At 42.8% G+C, this 24009-nt stretch overlaps 1 protein-coding gene across 5 annotated transcripts in view; it reads right to left on the reverse strand.

Annotated features, from left to right (window-relative positions):
• Positions 1-24009, reverse strand: part of RNF152 (ring finger protein 152) — a 39856-nt gene that overhangs the window by 13589 nt on the left and 2258 nt on the right. The window contains exon 1 of one of the 5 annotated variants that reach the window (XM_039722109.1): positions 19611-19630. The exons of 1 other annotated variant lie outside the window; for it this stretch is intronic. The gene's annotated coding sequence lies outside the window, so the exon portion shown is untranslated. Of the gene's footprint in view, positions 1-1992; positions 2108-15217; positions 15342-19610; positions 19631-24009 lie in introns of those variants that run through there. 3 more of the 5 variants (XM_039722082.1, XM_039722075.1, XM_039722056.1) reach the window with 3 other exon arrangements.

A 24009-nucleotide genomic window follows, 5' to 3' on the forward strand; every position in this document is an offset into this window, starting at 1 on the left:
TGAAAAAATCATTTTCTATTTTTTAAACCACTCCTTCACACTGTGCTCTCTATTTTTTGAGCCATGAAACCTCTGCCAGTTTCTTTCATGCCAAGTTTGCAGAACACCTGCCAGAGTGTGTTCTTTGCCAATAAACAGGATCCATAAGTACCATGATGATTAAAAAAATAATATAAAGATCAATACACATAATTAGTACTGTTATTCCTATTATTAACATTCATGCTTTTTTGCTCTGTGCTCTCATCTTCTGGAGCAGCTGCCTCTAGAAAAGAGCAAGCAAAGAGAGAGGTGCCAGCAGGTGGCACTCCAGAATACAAACCATTAAGCACCAGGGCTTGCAGAACCAAGGAAGCCAGTTTGGCTTGGCTGTCCCACTATGCCTTTAGCACCCTTCAGGAGGATTGGTTTAAGATGACCTTCTCCACCTCCCCTCTCCCAAACAGCAGGGAAAAGTGCTGCCAGTCCCAGCTTTTACCTTGGCGCTGGATGGGATGCAGCAGCACGCTGAGATATGCCTTGTGCAGTACCTTCTAGAAGCGAGTAAGGGGCAGCAGCACACCCAAAGCACTGAGCTCATTACTCGCTCCCTGACTCAGGGGAGAGCTCCCAAAGGGCACCTAGAGTGGCTTTCCCACCTTGTGCATGCACAAGTGCCAGCGTCTTGCTGCCTCCCACCACTCTCCTACACTCCTCTCAACACAGGACAGAGCTGAAGTAATGCTGGTTTTTACTGCTTTAAGACAGCACCACCAACAAAAAACAAATCCCAGCAATCAGGAGACCAGCTCCTTTGTGTTTATTTTTAGCTGTGCCCTACACACACAGAACAGCTACAGCACTCAGCTGCATGGCTAGGAAGTGTCACTACAGATGGCTCCCCAAGGCACGAGGGTGAAAACACCCACCCTGCTCCGAGCCTTCAGTCTTGCCCCAACACTCACACTCCTCCCACAGCAAAGCCAGTCACACCAGCACTTCTCCCAGTCAAACACTGACTGTCAGTAAAGCCTCCATCTAGATGTCTCGGCAGCCAGAAGAAATAAATCCACCTCAAAGAGCTGTGGCCCACCTGGTCTTTGCATCTCCCATCCAACTCTTAACAGTAATTGTTTATTTTGCTCCTGCTGACAACACTCCCAATCCTTCAATGTTCTAAATTAGGCTCTTGAAAACACTGTGCAACTTGAAGGAGATAGAAGGAGGTGTCCTTAAACACAGAAGGATGTGCCATTCCTTTAGAAAATGAAATTTTAAAGAAACTGTAAGATAGTTGTTTTGTCCAACTCTAGGCATCAAGCACAGCAGTCAACATTTAGAGAGGGAATGAATTGCTTCATTTGACAAAGGTGCAATTTTCACATCGTTCTTCCCTGGAAAAATTTAGAGTTTAAAAGTACTGGAGATTCACACAACTGGGTGGGAAAAAAAAAGCCTGCATTTTTATCAGAAGTCTTTATGAATTACCTAAAAGCTACACAAACATGGAAAATAACCAGCCCTCTTACAATAAGCAAAGTATTTACTGCTTACACTCTCCTTAAAGGCAAACCTGTACCATAGGATCCATCTGCTCATGTGGAAATAGCAGAAAAGATCTGTCATAAAGTAATTTCCTTTCCTCTCCTGTATATGTCAGTGGATCAGTGGCATTTCCCTGTCCCCCTCCCTCCAAATTGACCCCAAATATAAATAGACACAAAACTGGAAAAGTTTAAGGTCAAATCTGTGGATATGAACAACAAATGAAACCAAAGTAATGTGTCCTTCTTGCAGAACAGGCCCCACAATCAGTGCCATGACACCCATTGTGCTTAGGGAACTCCTTTGTATTTAGAATTTCAAACTCATTTCCTCACAAGCTATAAACACCTTTTCTTCTTGATGGTGGACCAGTATCGCCCACTGAAGGAGGCACAATGCAGCTCAAGGTTTATGTACTATATGCTCTGCACACAAGTTTGCTCAAAACATGTTTTTAGAGTAAGTTACCTTCAATACACAAAGATGGGCTGACAGCATGGAAAGAAGAATGAGGCAACTGTTCATGCTTACTCTGCCTTTCTACCTGCTATCTCACTGTGGATGTGGACCATAATATTCACCTGTGGGAAGACAAATTATGAAGTGTAACTGTAATCCATACACAGAGCAGCAATGAAGTGTGTAACTGGTTAATACCAGAAGTATTTCCAAGTTCACAGTCACACAGCTGTTGCTCTAAGAACTTACTTGAATCTCCTGTTTCCACAGATGTCCCTGAACAGATGCAGAGATGCTCTCCTCAATACCCCACTCACCCGATCGGGAAGCAGAACTAAGGGGTGATGAGGCTTCAGTATTCTCCTTGCTATTAGGAGCAATAAACCTTCACCTCTAGCGAGGAGCTTGCAATTAATGTGGACTCTCAGAAGTTTTAATGTTGCCAAGCAGCAAAAATCATGCGAGTGCATTGTAAGCGGGTTCAGAAAGGCACACAAAATTCTCTGGCACTGACCAGTCAATAGATATGAAAAGGGTCAATCCCTTTGTAAGTTATGCGATTCTGTGAAATTTGGAAGAAAATATCATATATTCAATGGGGGTGAGAGACCAAAGGAAGAACATTAGAATAAAAGCTTCTTGCTTTAAAGACAATAGTTTTATCCACCTATACTCTTTTTTTAGCTTGATTTTTGCAAATGAGCTCAGATTTTGCAAGCAGACATTCAGGCTCCTCAAAATAAAGAATGCAGGTGCAAGACACAGGTGTGAGTTGTACAATCATAATACATATGAGCTTTTTTAAGAAAAAAAATCATTAAATATTTTCTTTTCTGTATGTTGATCACATAACCCCTCTAAAGCAGTAAAGGTCACTGAAATGCAAGGCCTTTGCTGATGGAAAAATGTTACTGTATATTGTTTAAAATGACACAAAAGTAATCAGCATGAATGCTAGAAAATGATTCCTTTAAAGGAGAGAGCTGAAAAACTCCAACTCAGCATTATATCCTGATTTTAAAAAGCACAAGTACAGGTTATGGACCTGTGTGTCCCTCTTTATTTGAAAAAGCAACAGTATTATAATTTTATGAAAGGACAAATTTGTAGATTTGTCTTCTTAAAAGTGCCAGTTCATGATCCTTAATTTTTTTTGTTCTCATTTCACCCGTTAACACAGATGATAAGAAGGGCTTTTTGCTGCAGCTCCTCAAAGAGCTACAAACATAGAGTTCCTGTAGTTGTGGGATTGCATTTCCACTGCTCTCACCAAAAACCACCACTTATCTTTGTGTCCCACTAACTCCACACAAGGACATAAGGAAGGAAAGCCACTATGCCACTAACCACCCGTTCACACAGATGATAAGAAAGGCTTTTTGCTGCAGCTCCTCAAAGAGCTACAAACATAAAGTTCCTGTAGTTGTGGGATTGCATTTCCACTGCTCTCACCAAAAACCACCACTTATCTTTGTGTCCCACTAACTCCACACAAGGACATAAGGAAGGAAAGCCACTATGCCACACAATTCTAACTTTTCTTCAAATAATTCCTCACTACCATAAGTAGCCCAGTTCACACCTTCTTGTGTCAGGGATGCAGCTGCATCAGAAGAGATCTGCACAGTACATCAGGACTCCAAGAGGTAAATCAATGTGAGGGAGTTTCTTTCCTAAAGTGCTTTTGAATACAGGCAAAATAAACTCTTAAAATGCACATTTTCTTACCAAAATGCTTTTCACTTGTTCATCTTGCCTTTTTGCAAAGATGTTCAGGTGCACCAGTATGATAGCGTGAATTAATTCATTTTATGCATAAATATAATTATAAATTTATACATAAGTCTAAGGAAATCACAGACACGTTGTAGGTGAGCACACAATTTCTTTAAAGCTGTGAAAACCAGCCTGGGTCCAGTTCTGCCAGCACTTATTTCTGCCACTACCCACTCCATACAAAGCAGTTCCACTGAGCTAGGTGAAGTTCCTTCCACAGTAACTGCTCTCAAGAGCTGATTTGAGCCAGACTTGCCCAGGAATCCTTGCAGTGGAGAAACCATCCTGGTCAAATTCCCAAATGCCAAGACACATGACATGTGCTGTCTAAGAGGAACAGACCTGCCCAACCTTCAGATAAAGAGGAGAAAGGCTAAATCTCAAACATTCAGCAAAAGCTTTCAAAGAAGACAACCACCGGATTTTTTAAGACCACCTCAAAATTATCCTGACATGCCCTAGATTTTATGATCTATTTTAAAATTCCCTTTCAACTACTATTACTTGTGTTCTCTGTAGAAGTCACATAAACAGGGAGAATGGCAACTTGCAAAAGATGGTAAGCTGAAAGGCAGAAGACACCGTGAAATTGAGAGGATTAAAAAATCCAAGTTTCTGTATGCTTGAAGACTTTCAGGAGGGTTGTGTTTCTGTCCGAAGGGGGCTGCTAATTAGCCAACAATAAAAGTAGCAGTTGTAAGCACTCCTCGTAAAAATAGCTCATTGGTTATGGAAAAGCAAATTTGTGAGTAATATAACTTCACTGAATTCTAACTAATTTGCTATTGCTGACCAGCTTCTCTCTTCTACACATCCTTAAACTTCATAATGACACATCTCCTACTCCACAGACTATCAGTCTGTCCAATTAACACAATTCCATCATTTCTGCTGATTTCTATTTTAAGAAGGGAATCTTATCTACTTCATAAAGTAAAATCTGAAGTCTGAACAGTAGTTTATTCCCATTCCTAGTCTAGCCCCATTCTGTGCCTCCTCAGGTAAATCATATCACATCCTCTCTTTGCTACACCTTGAACTTGCAACTAATTTCAGTACCCTAGTTTCACCCTTCCTTAGTGTGGGACAAGCCCCTAAAAGTGGTATTTTGTGCTTGCAAATTAAGCCAAGACGATTAATTAAAAATGGAGAAAAGTGAGTTTTCATGAAAATTTATGATTTTGAAATTAACACCTTATAAATTATATTAAATGAACAGCTATTCCACCTGTATTAAAGGAAGTGGTGCCTTTCTACTAAATATTGGAAATTTGGTAGTCCATTTTTAGAACTGTGAAATGCTGCTTACTCCAACTCAAGGTACTTGAAGAAAGGATAATCCTTGTTCTCAGCCTCCAACAGGAACTGGGCTTCCCCAGCTAGACTGCATCTCCCATAACCACAATGGCAACTAAACTTTAAACGAGAGAGGAGATGGAAGTCAGCCATAAAGTCAAACCCCAAGGGAAGAATGGGAAATAAAGTATGCTAGTTACAGTTCCCATGGGGTATGGTGCTATTTATTCCTAAACCTAACTCTTCAGTTCTGTTTCTCAGTGAAATGAGATTTTTTTTTTTTTTTTGGGGCAGGGGGAGGGGGAGCAGTGTCCCTCCATAAAATAAACTAATGAACCTTGACAAAATTAGGATGCAGAAAAACTATTCCAGAAGGCAATGCAAGGCAAATCCTCAAACCAGCTTAAAACCAAGTGAAGAAGCAAACAGCTTCACCCTTGTACTGCTCAGAAGCTAAGGAGGAGGGATTTTTCTAAGAACATTCTTAAAGCTTTGTACCAATATATCCCTGACCCCATCCTTCACCATGCAGTTCTTCCCATTTCTGCCTTAAAAGAAAATCACTACACAGGACTGGATCTTTACACACTTAACTCACCAAAACCTCTCAAGGCTTTAACTAGTTTGTCCCAGCCTGACAGAAAGGCTTTGATGTGGAATCTTCATGGTGGTGCCCCAGTGCTTGACACTGAAGTGGAACGGAATTAAGAGAGGCTCTGGATGCTGCAAACACACCATTTCCTCATGCCACTAATACTTCATCCCCAAATTAGAATATAAATATGTCAGGGCTTAGCAATGGGACAAGACAGCCAAAACACAGCAAAGTATCTCATTAAACATGAGGGGAAAGCAATCCTTTTCATCATCTCCAGGATCTCTGTGCAAGTTACCACAATGAAAAAAAACTATTCAGATAATTAGGTACAAAAAAATCTAGCCTGATGAAAAAAATAATTATTTCAACACAATCCAATAATCTAGCATATCAGTAGTGCTGATAACCTGCTCTTTTCAATGGCCCCTTGTTCTTTTCCTTACTCTGACAAAAAAAGCCATTCCAAGCTGCAGTGCACCTGGAGGAGCAATGAGTGCATCTGTCACAGGGCTGGCTCACCTATAAAAGGGGCTGGCTTGAGAATTGCAGCAGTCTCTCCAAGGGGTATCTAGTCTTACTTTCCTCAAGGCAGAACCTCAGACAGATGATAATGTTTAAATCAACCCTTCTGCAGGCAGTCTCTCAACAGAGTCTCAAGAGTGGCTGCCTCAAAGGGATCTGGGGAAGGTAACTACAAAAATGAGCCTGTTGACTGCAAGTTTAAATTCCCAGCAAAGATTACACCATCATCATTAAAAGCTCAAGGGGTACTACTTTAGAAGAAGTTGAAACATGCATAGTTGCATAGGTCTGTGCGCAGACACATAGGTCTGTGATCTGCAACTTAGAAACCACCTCCATTAATACAGTTATGCACTAGAACAAGCATCTAAACTATTAATACTGATATTATTGGACATCTCAATTTTACTTGCAATAGCAACATCTAAGCTGGCCTAAATTTAGCTTCAAACAAGCCTTTGGTTCAAATTGAGCTGCATGCAACAGGGTCAGGACTTCCCCAAGCCACATGCCAGTAGCAGACTCAATGAACCCACATGAGAACCTGGGTATGCTCACAGCAGAAGGAAACTTTTCTTCACTAAGAGTGAATCTGACCAAATTACAATATTCTTTTCCCTTCTCCCAGATTAAAGTTTCAAGTACCAGGAATTTCACTAATTCAGGAGAGCTTCACCAATGCCTCCTCCTTAACCCCATTCCACTTTGAAGTGCATAATTCAATATCCAGGTCAGAAAGGAAAAGTGAGTGTGAGGGAAAGGAAGTTCCTGTCCCTGTTCCAATGAATGTTTAATTACTTTATATTAAAAATTAATTTGAAAAAGGGCTAGAATCCAGGCAGTCTAATGGATTTACCTATGAAGAGAAAAACATCCATGATCAAAAGCTGCTACAAAAAGGTGGGAACTCAGCTTTAGTTTTGTTTGGGCTGAGTACCAGACCTAACTCAAGAGAGAGCAAGCCCTAACTCCTCCACTGCTTACAACTCAACAGAAGGTACCTAACTCCAGGAAGGAATACAAAGGAGACGTTGAACTGATTTTTGTGCAACAGAAAGAAAAGTCCTCATCTTGATCCTCCCTTGTAGCCAGTTCATGTGTCTCTTGATTTAGGATGCCAGCTTTTGCAAATGCTGTTCCAGCTTTTCTCTGGGCATTGCACAAGAAGCCTTGTTATATGAATCCCACAGAGCCCAGAGGCTTGATACTTTAGTACTTTAAATCTTTTGTGGTGGACCAACTCTGTTGCAAATGTTCCCAAGTTGCTTTAATGTTTTGAAAACCATGTGATTAATGCTACAAATGACAGCCAACCCAACTGAGCTAAGCACTGAACATCAAGTACTGTACCTTCCCATCCACTGCTCCCCCTCAGCTGAAAGAAGTCAGGAGGGTGCAGGGTTTCAGACACTCATCTGAAGTCACACATGAAGAGTTAGTCAGTATAAAGGAAAAACTGAGCTATTCAGAGGCATTTCACAAGCAGAAGAAAAAAGTCAGTGAATAAATTATCTTTAGCAAACAGCCCACATGCAGTGGGCTTTAGTTTTTGGCTTAAGAGATCTCAAAAACAGGACAGGCTAGCGGATTTTTTTGCCAGTGAACAAAAGCCCCACAAATAATCACACTGCCATTAAAAGGTTAAAAAGGGTGGGTGGGAGGAGGCAAATTCTGCAAATTCTCTTTGCAGAATTCAGGAGCTGCATCTCCTGCACAAACAGGAAGCCCTGACCTGGGCTGTCCCTCCGGCCTGGCCGGACAGGGACGTCCAACCAGGCAGCGCCAAGGCCGGCAGCAGCACATCAGCTGCCAGGCAGGAAGCTGCAAAGCCTGGTAAAAAACCTGCCCCAGCATGGCCACCTCTCCCTGAGCACTGGGGTTCAGCTTTTAAAATCAAAGCATGTGTGACTGTGTCTCCATCTCAACCAGAAGTGTCCAGCCACAGCAGACGTAACAAAAATTAATTTTCAAAACAAGCTGCTTGATTACTTTATTGTTATTTTATATGAGTCCTCATTCAGAGACTGGCACCATTACTGCCTTCAGCTAAAGCCCCATGCAAGGGACAATACAACAGGCAGCTTTCCCTGTGACCTCAGGGTATATAAGAAGGGGCATTTCCTTTGCTTTCTAGAAGCAGATGAACTCCCACTCAATAGTTAATTCAGACTCTAAGCTACTTTCACCAATCATCTGAAAGTTAAATAATTATCCCATTTAAAGAAATCTAGCAATTATATTTTGCATTCCCCCCCTTCCCAACAGCTACTGCTCTTGTGACAATATTCATCTTGTCCATGATGTCTATTATCTGCTATATAAATATTGATGATCTGAGTAATTGCTGTTCTGTAGATATGCTTCTCAAAGATATAAATTTCTCTGCCTGGAGTAGGCTGCTGACAAAGTGCTTTCCTCATTTTGCATGGCAATGAAACATTACTGGAGGTGTCATTGGGAGGGGGGGAGGAAATTAAAAAAACAGTGAGCAATAACAGCCTTTGAAGAGGAGAAATGAAGTGACGTTTGTCTGTGCTGGGAAGACCAAATAGTAGCAAAGAACAATAACTTAGCTAAGCTGGTATTCAGGCAGCTTAAGTTTAGCTTACACTGTGCCAACATCAAGCACAGCTGGAAAGGAAAGAACTCCTCTGGACTCAGCGCTGGCCACCACTAAACTGGGCAGGCCTAGTAGTGACATGTTGTGTATAACATCCACACTGTACTCACACCCTGGTGACAGAGGTTACTTCTTCTGGATCAAAATCTAACCAGAAAGTCAAGCCAAGGAGGAAGCACACCACACTGAACATTAATTATGCTGGAACAAACAAGCACCCAATGCCACCCTGTAACCTTTGGCAGCACAAGGCCAACGTGTCACACGAAAGCAAACCCAACACTCATCCATGGATACCACAGGCACAAAACACAGCATTGCTTCAATATGTTCTTACTGCTTCAGTGCATTTGTCCAGCAGACCTTGTGAATAGCCAGGCAGTCCTCTGTCTTCCTGCAATTGATGAAAATAACTAAAAACACCCACTGCACGTTCTGGCTCATCTGATCATATTGCCCTCTGGTCTGGCAATCTGATTTTGAGAGAACTCTTCCAATGGCACATGGCCTCACACTTTCAGACTTGAAATTTGCCTCTGGGCAGTACACAGTATGTGACTGATGAAGGCTCTTCCTTCATAGACACAGACTTCCTACAATACAAAACCTGGGTCTGAACCTCAATAAAATTACCCCTCTGGAATTGTGGGTCAAGAGATTATTTTTTTCAGTCATGTAGAATTTGGCAAAGTTTATACTAAGATAGTTTCCTTGTAGAAATAAATCTAAGGTCTTCACCAATCATTTACAGTATCTGGAAACAAACACTGGAAAAAGACCTTTATTAAATTTTTTTTTAATCTTTTGAACTTATATATGCTACAGAAATTAAGGGGGAACTAAAACTCTGCCTGATTTACATTTGTATTACTGAAATTTAGGAACTATGTGAAGAGGATGGAGACGGCAGCAGGAGAAAAGACACCAGACTCCCTACAGGAGCTGGAGGCCAGGGCCGGGGCAGGAGGTGGGTAGGACAGAAAACAAGCAGGAAACAAGGGGGAACACAGATAACGCGCAAGAAAAATTCGGCATGTCCAGAGGTGGAGAGAAAGGAACTGAATGTTTGTAATGAGCAGAAGTACATCTGGAAGTCTTATTTCTCTGTTACCTTGTTCTAACAACTACATAATAAGCCATTATACATAATTACAGCAGCCACAATTTTTTAATATATATTAGATGCACATGAACAGACTCAGTCAAAGTAGTTACTAAACATTCATACAATCTATCTTTTCCGAACTGCAACACTGACTTGTTCAGCCATCTGCTTTTTCAGTGGATTTCCTTGTCATATAATTAACTCTCCTTCCAGTTTCTACAGCTTCTTTCCTTCCCCCATAATTTCTACAATGCTCTGGGGTTTGTATGTTACAATCTCTAATCACAACTGCTGTTCATCTATGCATTTTGAAGGGAAGTCGCTTCCAGCAGAAAACTGAAGGCTGAACTCTTACCAGTAACACTGGGCATGCTTAACTACTACTAAGCCACATAGCATAGCCTAATTAGTCCAATAAGTCTTTTTAAAAAAATCCACATGACCTCGGTTCTTACACTGAGTCATTTTGGAGACCAGTTGAAACAGAGGCCTGAGTAATTCTCTAAGATCAAGAGCAGACTGCATTATTCAAAGTGGACTGGATCCTAACTAAAACAATCACGTAACCCCCACCATCTCACCTCCATTTTTTCCCCCCTCTTCTTGTTTTTAAGACAAGACACAATTTAGTGACCTCCAACAAGTAGCCCATCTCAACCACACAGCCTCCTGTATCTCTCAGAACACTTTGTGTGCAGATTAGTTGTAACACATGCGATATGCACATGGAATGCTCTCCTGCTAATGCAAATTACTTTGCGTGTAAACACAAAATGCAGGTGGGCCAAACCACTAACTGCCCAATTCACAAGCACAGACTTCATACTCTCAAGCTTTCACATGCATATTCATTTCAATGCACTGAAATATAAAACTCCTTTAAGAAATGTGCCTCAAATCTGAAGCGTTCGCATTCCTGAGTCACTAGAAAGTGAAATTAAATTATTTTCTAGGTAGTTCTTAATCCCATGTTTCCCTGTGAAATCACAGTACAGAACTTTACTAAAGCTATACCTGTCCAGCGCATCTTTTCCTGAACAACAACATCGATCTGGAGTGTGACAAAATACAATCTCCATCCACCACAACTGCATTGCCGAATTTCTTCGGAGAGGATGCAAGCCAGCAGCATTCCCAGCTCAGCGTGTTTTCATGAAGAGAGCAGCGAGCTTCATCACAGCTGTGCCAGAGTCGCTATGTCCACAAAAAGAAATGCTTCACTGGGTTTGTATCCGGCTACAGTCTCTCTCACGGAGATATGAAAATGCAATTTCACTATAAAAATAAATACAGTGGAGTGAATAATTTCTTGCACTGGGCACATGGCCATCTAATTTCATTGCTTCCAAAAAGCCACTGTACTAAGACCTAGGAAGCAGACAGTGTGTGGACTGCAGGACCCTGCTTCTCTAGCTCTTTCCAATTTGCCTCAGCTTTCCCAGGGAGAGCAAGGGTTCCAACATGATGTCTGTGCCTCCCAGATGCTGAGCACCCTTTCTCAACAGGTGAGGGCAGAGGCACCTCCCTCTGCAAGAGGCTGTGATTTGTAAGGTGCAAGATTTGTAAGGAGGCTGTGCAGTGGCAGCCAAGGCACCAGGAAAGAGGGACCCTTGATCTGCGATGAAGGTAGAGCTAAACCACCAACATGGCATCCTCAAAGTAGCAGAGAGACCTGTGTGGTTTTGGGAGAAGCAGCACACCTCCTAGTCTTTCCCTTTGATGGAACAGAACTACTTTGCACCAGCTTCTTACAGGAAAGGAGTTCACAAGAAGAAATTGTGCCAGTACCTGGAATTTTGTGCTTTACAAAGCTAACAAAATCCAGTCAAAAGACTGACAGAAAGCGTATGAGCACTATTCTAATTAAATTTATTTACATTACGTACTTCTGATACAAAGCACCAGCTACCAAATACATCACCCAATAATTCAAAGAAACCTAATAAGCAGTTTGAGATTCCAGGCAGTCTGCTGAAATTGCTACTCCTACAAACCTCTTTCTTCCTGATTTTTGGCTACAGAAGGTAACTGCCAGCAATCTATCTTAGAACAGAAGCTGATGAAATGAGGGCATTTACAAAAAAAAAAAGGCAATATAATACAGTTCGTGAACCCATTTGCTTACCAAATGAACATGTTTAGCAATTTCTTTTTATGCAGCACTAAAGAAATGCAACTTGCATTTCTTCTGTTTATGATTTTTGTGACTTAAGACCTTTTCTTCTTCAGCTAATCCTAGATGGCTCCCAGTTTTCACTTTGAGAATATTCCAAGAATATTCAAGCTGCAGATAGTCTAAACACATGTATCCTTGACACACAAGACTAATCTCCACTTCCTAGGTGCACTACAACCAAACCACAGTTCTGTTTTCAGATGAAGTTGATCTTCAAAAGCTTTTAAAATGTATTGAAATAAGGCCAGCAATAAATTTGGGATTGCCTTGAGGAGGAATAGGAGTGGTCAGTCCTCTTTGTTCTTATCTCCAAATGTTGACAGTTCTGTGGGTTTTTTCTTTTTTTCTTTTGCAGTAAAGCTCAGCTGGTTTAAACAATTGCCTTCAATGTTCTCTCCAACAGAGGAGAAAAGAGGAAGAGCAAGAAGCTTTTCCTTTTGGGCAGTTCAGAGCTTTCAGTGCTCTGGCTTGCTTGGTTCCTGTCTGCTTGGAGCTTCGAATGGAGAACACTCATGAGATCCACTGAAGGTCACAAAACACTGCCAGAAATCAAATGCAAATAAGATGCACTGAAGAAGCAAAACAAACAAACCCCCAAACTATCTGCTCCCTTACATTACTTTTCTTCCTTCTTGCTTGCAAATCTTACCACAATTGGAAAAGTGGCAAGAAAAGAAAATGTTAATGTGGTAATTACTTAATCCAGGTTTTGAAAGTACAGTAAAGGACTTTCCTCCCTTGGAAGAGACACATTTCACATAAAGAAGCTCGGAATTTCTGTCGTGTGGCAGTACTGAAACACCCAAAAGCAGTTTTATCCACCTAGACAACTGCATGCATCCCTTTCACTGAACAAGCAAGCCATGCTGAAATATGAAAGGATCTGCACCTTACAATTTACAAAAGGGGGAAGTTGATACATCTCAGAAGTATGCAGCACATCACACCCATGACTTCAGACCCTCTTAAGGCAGTCACTGGCTTCTGCTCAGACACGAAGGAAATGGAGAAGAGAGGCTCCCGAACAGTAACGCAGGTCAGGACACTTGAAGAAGTGCACTCACACTTCAGAACTAAGATTCAAAAAAAAAAAAAAAAAAAAAAATATGCAGCACATCACACCCATGACTTCAGACCCTCTTAAGGCAGTCACTGGCTTCTGCTCAGACACGAAGGAAATGGAGAAGAGAGGCTCCCGAAAAGTAACATAGGTCAGGACACTTGAAGAAGTGCACTGCACACTTCAGAACTAAGATTAAAAAAAAAAAAAAAAAACCCAAAAAAAAAAAACCAAAAAAAAAAAAAAAAACAGGGAAAAAAAAAAAAAAAAAAAAAAAAACCCAACAACAAAAAACAAAAAAAAAAAAAACACACAGGGAAAAAAAAAAAAAAAACAAAAAAAAACCGAAAAAACCAATGAGATTAAAGAAAATTAATTGAACATGCCTATTCAATACCCTGGACTAGTTTTACATGAACAGCAACTGTGCTGTAAGTTAGAAAAGGATATGAAGCTGCAAGAAATTGGAAAAGTAAGCCTATGTTTATGTACCACCAGAATACAAAGTGGAATAACTTGCAAAGTGACTGCAAGTTGTTAAATGCAGCTTTTTCATACAAGTAAATTTACATAAATCACTGATTTTTTACCAGCCTATTTTTGGTAAATCAAAAACATCTATATATTTTGGTTTTTTCCTCCATACATACATGTGTGAATGCCCATACAAAACATCTTCTTCAACCTTTTACTCATCTGATTTTGCCACCAAGAGAAACACAGAAGAAAGAGGGTGAGAGAAGGAAGCAGAGAAAAGGAAACTTTTTGTATTTTGCTTTTAAATAAAAAAAATAGGTGGAGTACATTTCTTTTCATGGAATTTTTCTGGTTTGGGAAAAAGCATTTTCCATTTGATTAATTCAGTCAACTAAGCATGTGACAAGTACCAAGAACAAATAGTTTTGTACCAAAGAGCCTGGCCTTTTGATTTCAGCTATTTTTAAAAAATGGGTATTTCTATACAAAGAAAGCCAATCATCAAGGTATGAAAATCAGATCCCCCTGCCCCACACTGCTGATCCACAGCATTGAGGAGCATCTAAGCCTCTGTGGACTGCATGCCATGGCTGCCTTTGCTCTCCTGTGAGAGCACAGGACACAATTAGTATTTTCCAGCTTCTCCTCCCCACTGCCACTGTGGAACAATTAAGAGTACAAATGAAGGTCTGAGCAGCAGCCCTCATAAATTACACACACACAGAGATCCTTCTGTTTGAACCCAATCTTCCACAGGTCTCTAATGAGGGCCATGAACACCGTCTACTAATCATCTCATCAGCAATGCAAATAACCATCTTGACCTGCCATCAAGTGTCTCTCCAGCTTAACCACTGTGTCCTCAGACTGCACAGCCCTGGGTGCCAAAGCTGCCATGTTCCACTGCGAGAACCTCGGCATGACAATGCTCTGTACATCCCACAGCCTGCTGAGCACAGCCATGCACCAGCAGCCAAAGCAAACCCACAGCCACTTCTGTCCCTGGCTCTGCACACCCCAAACAGCCAGGTATGGCACAGGCAGGGACCTCGGATCTCACAGAGGACACCTTGTTCAGCTATGTCAACATCTTCAGGCCCCCTAAAACAAAACACTGAATAAGCAACACAGCAGAATGGCTACAGCACGGGTCTGGCAACTGAAAAATGGAAACATGACCTTGTTTTGGACCCCAGGGACATCACACCCTGCTCTGGGGATGCCACAGCAGTGCTGTTATCCTGGACAAACTTCAGGCTCATCCTATGCCCCCCAGGCCCATCTCCATCCCCATCTCCTGCTGCTGAATGGCCTCTGATCCTGGTGCATCATCTGTCATGCCTAAGACTGTGGATGGACCCTGTTAGAGCACTTTGAAATCAAAATGAAAAGAAAGGCATTCTTCTGTGAAACATCATTACCACCCTGCCAGCGAAGTGTGAATTGCAAGAGCTTCTAAAATAAAAATAAATGTATTTGTATTAGTCCCTTACCCTTGGCATCAGGCCCATACTGCCAGTTCTCATAACATTTACAGGGAAACTGGCATACACAACAGTGCAGCAAACAAAAGGAAATTCTGTGAGAATCAGATCGAAACATACCAAACAGGGCTTGATACCACAAAAGCAAAGACAAGCTTCACCTGGACAAGCAACTTGTAGCTGCAGTCACTGACGTTAACAGATCTACCACAGCAGAGGGAAGAAAACAGGCTCCCAAGCATCTGCAAAACAGCATATTTCAGGTTTAAATAAATACATTTGGAAAGTATTGCTAAGGGGGAAAAAAAAGCTTAAAGGATTTAAATATTCCAAATATCAATGCCAGCACCCCTGGTCCTGCTGTGGCACAGCTCAGCCCCCACCAGCAGTTCCCTACCCCACCAGAAGGAGAATTGCTGAGCTTCCAGTGCCACTCTCAGCAAATTTCTGCTTTCTAAGCAGCATCTAAACAAGTGAAACTCTCCTATCAGCATTACCAGCTGTGCCCACAGCACAAACAGCACAAGCACATACACTGCAAAACCTCAGTATTTGCTTGTGTGTAAACAGCACACTTCTGGAAAGGCAGAGAGAATATTTTCAGAGTAAACACTGTAAAGATTTTGTGTCCTTTAGGATGTCAGAAAGCCACTGTGATCCACTGCTTATCTTCCCCACTTACTGCTGCTTAGCTGAGGTGCCTCTGGAACTCAGGGGATCACAACCACATCTCACAAGCCTGTTTTCCTCTCTGCAACAATGGGAGGAACTTTTCCTCTTACAGCAGTCCAGCTCCTTGGTGTGCTACCCTGCTTAATCTTAGCTTACAGACATTAAAATACCAACCAGCTCCAGAGCAGGAAATGAAGCCAGAGAAACAAATTTCTAAACCTCACCACTAGAATGGCAGCTGCTGCCCCATGAAGGTAAGTAGGGAAAATGGGGGAGGCTCCTCACTGCCCAACTGGATCCCAGAAATACTTACAAAGGTACGAGAGAGATAGAAAAAAAACACATGCTAAAGCATTAAGGCAGAAGACCATCTCCACTCCAAATTATTCATTGTAAGAAACACAGCGGCCCTCCAAGAACCCAAAGATACCTTCTCTTATGCAACTCCACCTGCAGCTGATGGAAAAAAACAAGTACTTGTTCGATGAAGATGCCAGGACTTTGAGACTAGGACTTTAAATTAAAGAGCCCACTCCTGAAAGTGTCCCATTCTCAGCTTCGGACTTGGGAGGAAGCAGGAGGAGGCAAGCGAAAGGACTGATGACTTCTTCTCTTAACCACCTACACAAGTACTTTCTCAAAACATGCAGAATTACAGCATGTTGTGTTTGAATTAAGGAGCCTGTGGAGAGAAGTTCTCAGTAACAGAGAGAAGAAAAGCTAGGAAAAATACTACAAAGAAATTTGGTATATTTAAAACCTGAAGAAAAATGAAACTTAGAAGGGAGTGTTTTGGTCCAGTCCTGGATGAAGCATACTCAAGTAAAACACCTGTCCAGAAGAAAACCTCATGCTGCACACAACTGCTACTTGCAGACGGAGCAGGAAGGCTTCATGAGTTAAAAAGAATCTCCCTCGGGTTAAAGGCCAGCACTGCTGGTCACCCACCAGCCAGACAGCTCCACCATCCTCACTCCTTTCCATGAGGATGAAGGGCACACAGAGGAAATTACAAGTCCAGAACCTAGGTACCCCTTACAGGCTTGAGGACCTTGACATCACAGCAGTTTGCAAGAGCCTCTTTTTTCTCTAGCTGCATTGGGACAGTATTTCAGATCTGATTTACTGTCTAGACACAGCATACTATCAACACAGGACAAGTGAAGAAGACTGAGAGCAGCAGAGTGTGGAAAAGAGACTGGCCCTGTCTTTTTCTTTCTTTAAAAACAGTACAGTGTGCAGTCCACATTAACAACCTCAGAAAAATGCTTGATTTGTCCTGCACCTCAGAAGCTGGCTGCTGAAAACAATCCAGAATACAATTAAAACATGGATTCTGTTAACTTTCACTTCCCTCTGCAATTTTGTAATCGTCTCATCCATCAATTTTGAAAGAACATTAATAGTGGCATCAGCTGGCTCTCCACCGCCTCTGCTGAGCCAGCTTTTTCCAATCCCCATCCCTGGTCCCTGACTACATATGCTGTGAGGAAGAGGAGAGGAGGGAGGCAAACCAGGGATGGAGAGAGGCCAGCAGGGCACAGCTAACATGGGGGCCACCCCACAGAGGAGCTGGCTTTTTTTTCCCAGGGGAGCTATTCTAACTTACAGTGCTTGAAGCTCTGCCTAAACATGCTCACTTCAAAAGAAAACCGCACACACAAAAATAGAGAGAACAAGGTTCTATCAGGGATTAAGTGAAGCCTATCCAAGCACAGACCAAATCCTAGGCACACAGGCTCACCACCACCTTCCAAGGCTGGAGATGCCTACACCAGTGTTTTTTGCTGTTTACTTTCTCCCCCCACACAACCTGTCCCCCACCTCTTAAAGATGTGTAGATGTCTCCATTGATACAAGCCATTTCTCCCAGTAACCATCCAGAGGCTTGACAAAGTCCGTGGAACCCCAAGAACTTTCACATAAGAGCTGAAGACGAGTCCTATGTTCCTGTTAATTGTCTCTCCTCAAACACATGAAGTTCAGTAATCAAATAGTGGCTCTTGGACTTACACAAAGTGGCAATGCTAGGAGAAAAACCGGCTGGTGCCAGTTTATAGCATCTGGCTTATTAATTATTTTGTAAAGGTGTACAATCCTTGGAGTCATATGAAACTTTTAAAGACACTCTGACATTATTTTATTAATCTAGTTTGACATGGTTTATAGTGATCATGGCCATGATTTATATTACAAACTCCCAAGAAGACAAGCCTGACTTTTAAATTATTATCATCCCAAATGTTTCACTGCAGGTCAGCCTGGTCTGTTCCAAGGCCAGATTTGTTGGCAAGCATATTTTCTTTGCTGGTACATCTACTTTTCCTCATCTAGTACAATGAAAACAGAAAATCCTAAAGTACATAAAGAAAGCCTATTGTTGTGCTCATTTGAACACAATCAGAAATTGTCTACATCATCCTCTCTTGCTGCTTGGTATTAAACCATCCCCCTCCCAGAATAAAGATGTAGGAGGAGACTTGCTGTAAATTGGTGAGAAGACAGAAGTGCAGACATCTAATGACTTGCTGGAACAACTGACACCACTTTTCTGGAAAGTGGCCAAGTTCACCAACTTGCATTTCAGCTGGAAGCTCAGCCTCTAGAACCTGAACACTCTTTCTTGCAGTATCATGCTGCTGTTCATTTCCAGAAAATAAAAAAGCATGAGCAACTAGTGTCCCTCACTATGAATTGTTGCAATTTCAGTATCGTATTTCACCCCACAGAAGGTAGGTGACATCAAGCAGAACTGCATACAACAAAATACTGAAGAACAGGGTGGAACACAACATATTCTTTAGATATAAGGTATAAACAGAGTTGGCCTAAAGCAACCATTTCCCCATCGCTTGATCTCAAAGTATCTCACAGTAATGGCTCTGGTCTAAAAGTAAGGAAGATGAATTTTCTAAAATGCTTCAAAAGCATTGGGCTGGCCTTCACCTACAGTTTGAATAAGCAAAAATTACAGATCTACACTGGAATCAAGATTGTACACAACTGTACCAGGCTATCCAGGACCTCTGGAAAATTTTAAGTGGCACCAGAAACAATGGGTTAAAGTGATGTCACCTGAGAACATTGAGAGAAGCAGATGGCATTTGTTTGAGAAACACAGAAATGGAGGGGGAAAGCAGGGAGGACTGGGGAGGGCAAGTTTAAGGGGATGCCACACAGTGAAGAGCAGAGCAGAACAAGCGACACAGGCAAGTTAGAGAGGACTTGGGAAGCACCAGAACTCTGCCCACCCCATCCTTAACTGGGCTGCAAAGTCCCCCACTACAGCACCAGACAACCTGCTGAGCATCCCACCCCAGCCAGTGACCACCATCCACAGCCAAACAGCGCTTCCTCACCAGGCCCTTATCTCATGGGTCAGAAATTAATGTTACATCCCAAGGGTCTGTGCTCTCTGGATGACTCAGGCCACTGCAGATTCACATGACAAGGCCTAATTTTTATTTATCTCCCACTTTTCCCTATGTACAGATATAAAATTACATTTAAACCTAGCTATGGCATTTTTTTAATACAAAGACTGCAAACTTGATCACTTCAGAATTAGGAGATATCATCATGAAGACTGCCCATACAACCTTCACCCCACCTCTGTATATATCTGCACTGACTCTTTCCAATTCAATGATCACAAACCATTTGAGCTCTGGAAATCCTGCTTTCAAAAAAAAGGCAGTTAAGGTTGTGTGATAAAAGCAACAGATATCCCTCAAACCCTGCCTCTCTCAGTGAATGTCAGAAACATTAGTGAACAAAGCAATGCAGGAAGAAAGAGAGACAGACAACCCTCTCACATGAGGAAGTTGGACATTCCACCTACAGGCAGGAATTGCCTCCTCCCTGGCTCCACATTTAACCTTTTAAGAAGCTCAGCAAGTCTCTGAAACCAGTTTTCTCTTCAGGTGACTCCTAACGGGGCGGTTCCACACTCAAGTCAAGGCATTTAGGGCTAATCTACAGACACCAGCACCTGAGGTCAGCTGTCCTTGTGCTTCCTGCAGATGAACTGCTACATCATGCCAGGTATTCTGAGATGAGTGAAAAATTAAATCATACCCAAGTACCTCTTTGATGTAGCCAAAACTGAAGGTGTTTCAATCTCCTAAGATTGATTTGCTCTTTGACTTCATTCCTCAACCATGAAAACACAGACAATACCTGTACCTGACATGCTGCAAGAATAACTTCTCCACCTGAGAAAGCCCTCCAGGAAGGAATTAGCAACTGTTCAGTTCAAGGTCTGGGTAGGGTGTAAAATAAATAGATGTAGAGACACATGGAGAAAGTAAATGTGGGGAAGAGAAAATGAATTATGCAGCAATTACCTATCCAATGAAAAAGGGACTCTGTGAAAGGGAAAAATGATGCAATTACAGAATTAAAGATTGTATCATAATGCAGATGCAAAGGGGAGTTCTGCAACATTAGTCCTGGAACTTCATTGCTTTTGTCCGCCTGATTTTGTAACCCCATTGTTCCCCTGATATCATTATTTTGTAAGCAATTGAAATGCAACACAATTATGTGATCATATGTTTGTATCTTTTCATCATTAATAACATGTGGAACAAACGGCAGCCTCTGCTCCCAACATGATGGATGCCTCCAGCAGATGGCTGTGAACAACTCCCTTTCTTCCACCTTTATCTGAGGTGAAGAGCAGGGAGAAGAAAGGGAGCTTTTATGTTTCAATTCCATGCACAAACATTTGGGAATTTTGGGGTTGTTTCAGAGGAGGAAACCAAGACCAATATCAATCACTTACTCTGAAGCTGACTGTCACAAATCACAGATTTTATGAACAGAGCACTGAGCAGACGATGTGCTTTGCACAAGGTCAGAAGGAAAGCTCCCAAGGCCTGGATCCCAAATGACCCCACTAACAGCCTTCTGCCCAAGCCACTGAATCCCTCCTACCTCCACAATAAAACTTGTTTAAGTGTAAACACTGCTCCTAACTGCAGGTCAGGGAAGAACCCCATCATGTCCAGGCTGTGTTTCTGTGTTTGTTGGGAGATGCAGCCAATGAGCAACTTCAGGGAGAGCATCATAAAAAATACAACTGGCAAGCAAACATTACAGATGTATGAGTTCATGCTGAATGATAATTGTTATATTGGGTCTTTTAAGGAAATTACCTTGTGTACATCCCATTTCAGGCCAATTGCCAACATGTTTCTCAGCGTCTGGGTCACCCTGCTTTGTGAGGGAAAGCAGCTGCAATAGCAACAACCTAACTTGTTTTATTTGCAAGATGGTATTAGCTGGCAAGAGGCAGTGTGTCTGACACGATGCTCCCTATGCTTGCTTCATGCTTTTTAAAAAGTCTTATTTGCCTTTCTATGTCCCCAGTTGCAAACACACCCCCAGACTTTCTTTTAAGTAGTACTTTCACCGTGTCTGTGAGGTGCTGGCAGCTACTACCACAAGTTTTACATGATCTTGTGCACCTAACAAAGCAAGTTTCACTTCTATCTTTCCCCATCCTCAGAGAGGAGAGTTTGCAAAAACCTGGAGCTATCGAGTCCCTGAGGTGCAGTCAGTCAGAGCCTGCAGTGTCCCAGGCACTGGGGTCACACCAGCTCTTCTCAATGAACATCTTTTGGAAAAGCTCCACCATGGAAAAGTCCACTGTGGTTAGTAATGGAAACATTGCAATCTTTCCCTCTTGGCATGCAACCTGCTCAGTTCAGTTTAAAACCTAACAGAGAAAGCACTGCACCATCCCTAAAGGTATAGGGGTAGCGCAATATATCTAACAAGAGCCGGCAAAGATAACACCACAGCCATGTTTTACCCCACATCTGCCTGTTTCAGGATTTCTGAAGCTTGGATGGCTGGCACCTTCAGAGGAGAGACCTGCAAAGTGTTGTCCAAACCCAAGAGTCCATTCTACCACAGTCATCTACCATGCCAAGCTACCAGCGGTCAGAGCTGGTGTTTATGGAGGGGAAAGAAGTGAAGCAAGAGATGGTCTGCTTCACTAAGTGACATATCCCTAAAATAGTGCAGAGAATTACACTTGGATGCCAGAGATACCCAGGCAGATTTTTTGTGGGGAAAGGGAATTTTGCCTTATTGGCATGACTTGGTGCACCACATCCTCTGTAAACCATGACAGGGAGCCAGCTACACAGTTCCTCCCTTCACCTCACCTTGACAGATGCATCTGGTTTTACCTAGATCTATATGGGTGCTTGAGATTTACCTTGGCCTTCTAAGGAGTCACACAGTATTTTGGCATTATAGTCTGACACTGGTGATCTCTGCAGGGCCATGTTCTATGGCCCACATCAACAGGTATGCATCATCTGACAATCAGCAGCAACAAAAAGGGTATCAAAATGCACACTGGGTGAGGAATTGCATGTGCATCCCATAAATATTCGACACCTCTGGCACTCCTATTTCTACTGTCAATGCTTGTCTTTTCCTTCAGTCCAAGTCTGGAAGAAATTAGCTCACCACATCCAGCACCCAGGCTGTGTCTGTGTCTAGCCCAGACACAGCCTGGGTAAGGGTAAGTCTGCTTTTCTTAGTACAATGGTGTCCAGATTTCAGAGGCAGATCCCTCAAGACAGCCATGCCAAACCAGCTGCATCTATACTGGGAATGCTCAGCAACAACAAGCACATCCCCGACATCCCACAGCAGCACCTCACCCCAAGGGCACACCTACCTAAAGTCACTCCGGGGAGGGAGAGGGCTGTGTGGGAATCTGAGACTGCCTTCACTCACAGCTGCTGTGGGAGAAATGTACAGCACTGAATGCTATCAGTGTTAAATCATCACTGAATTCAACAGGATGGCAGGCACCAGTGAACACCCAGATTATCACAGTGCCATTGCACACATGCAAAGAGTTTGCCCATGCACACACACACACCTCTGGTAAGTCCTGCCCAGCATGCATATTCCCATCTGCTCCAATGCTCACCTCCCAAGGTGTACTGGAGGTCAGAGAAAGGAGGCTTGTCCAAGCTGTGGCTGTCAGCCACAATCCTTCCCAAATCTCTCTAGTTTGACAAACCAAAGGGTAGCCATGCTGCAAGGAAGAGTGACAAACAGGACTCATCTGTGGGACATCTGTGTCCTCTGCTCTCCTGCCCCGCCCCTCCCTTCAAGGCTGCCTCATATCTGCCCCTGCCCTGGATGCCACACACACCCTGCAAATTGGCCAGGGCTGCAGAGGTGCTGTGTGTCTGACCACCACACATGCAATGCCTGGCTGGACAGCCACTACCAGGAAGAACAGAGAATAGCTGTAAGCAGTCTAGTTTTCATCAGAGAGAGCACTGCTTCAAAGATTTCCGAGCCACCCACTACTCTTAAAAAAACACAAAGTGGGAAATTCCCGATCTTCCAGACTGCCAACCATTGGTGCAATCTGGTTGAAACTAGCCAAACAGGAGACAAGCAGCGCTGGGGAAACTAAGTTAAAATGAAATAAAATAAAACCAGATGAAAATCATGACATTTGATTAGTGGTGTTCCCATGTTCTGCTACATCCCAAAAAACAACGCCTTGCTCAATCCAGCCTGTGAACTGCATAGCACACAATGCAGTTCAGCTCTTTAACTACCCAGATGTTACACATCTGGAGTGGGAAGGGGCAAATTTCAAACTTATTTACATCTGGGGCTTGCTCTGAAGGGGTAATTTCTGCAACAGAAAAAACAGGGCAAGGGGATTTGATCTGAAAGCAGTGAAATGCTTTGTCAGGGCTGAAGGACTATAACTCAGATCTCAGTGGGAAAGCAGCTCTCCTCCACAACCCTGGAAATTAATTCATCCCAGAGACTTCAGCATCCTTCTCCTTGCCATCCCTAGCATCCCTTACCTCATGCTGTTGGTGCTTGGCCACCATCGCTGCCTTTAGGGCAGGGGGGCAGCTTTGCTGCAGCCAGACTAGCAAATGTTGAGCCCTGGCCGGTCCAGGACCCAGGGAGAGGCTGCACTGATGAGGGCTGGGAGGGTTTCCTCTAACCGGTGTGACAGATCATGCTACAGAGCTGCATCAGTTCCAAGGACTGCTGCTCCCTTTGCAGAGCACAGCACAGCAGGAGGAAACAGCAGCGACAAAGCAAGAAGGCAACTCCAGACAGACTCAGAAACAGCTGTGGAATTTCTCTGAAGAGCTGCTTTCTGTAAGGGGAGGAAAGCCCAGCCTTCCATCTGACTTCCAGCCCACCCACCCACCGGATAGAGGCAAAGCATA

The sequence above is a fragment of the Passer montanus genome, unplaced genomic scaffold, assembly GCF_014805655.1.
Source record: "Passer montanus isolate IOZ18808 unplaced genomic scaffold, ASM1480565v1 scaffold107, whole genome shotgun sequence".
NCBI classification, from domain to species: domain Eukaryota; kingdom Metazoa; phylum Chordata; class Aves; order Passeriformes; family Passeridae; genus Passer; species Passer montanus.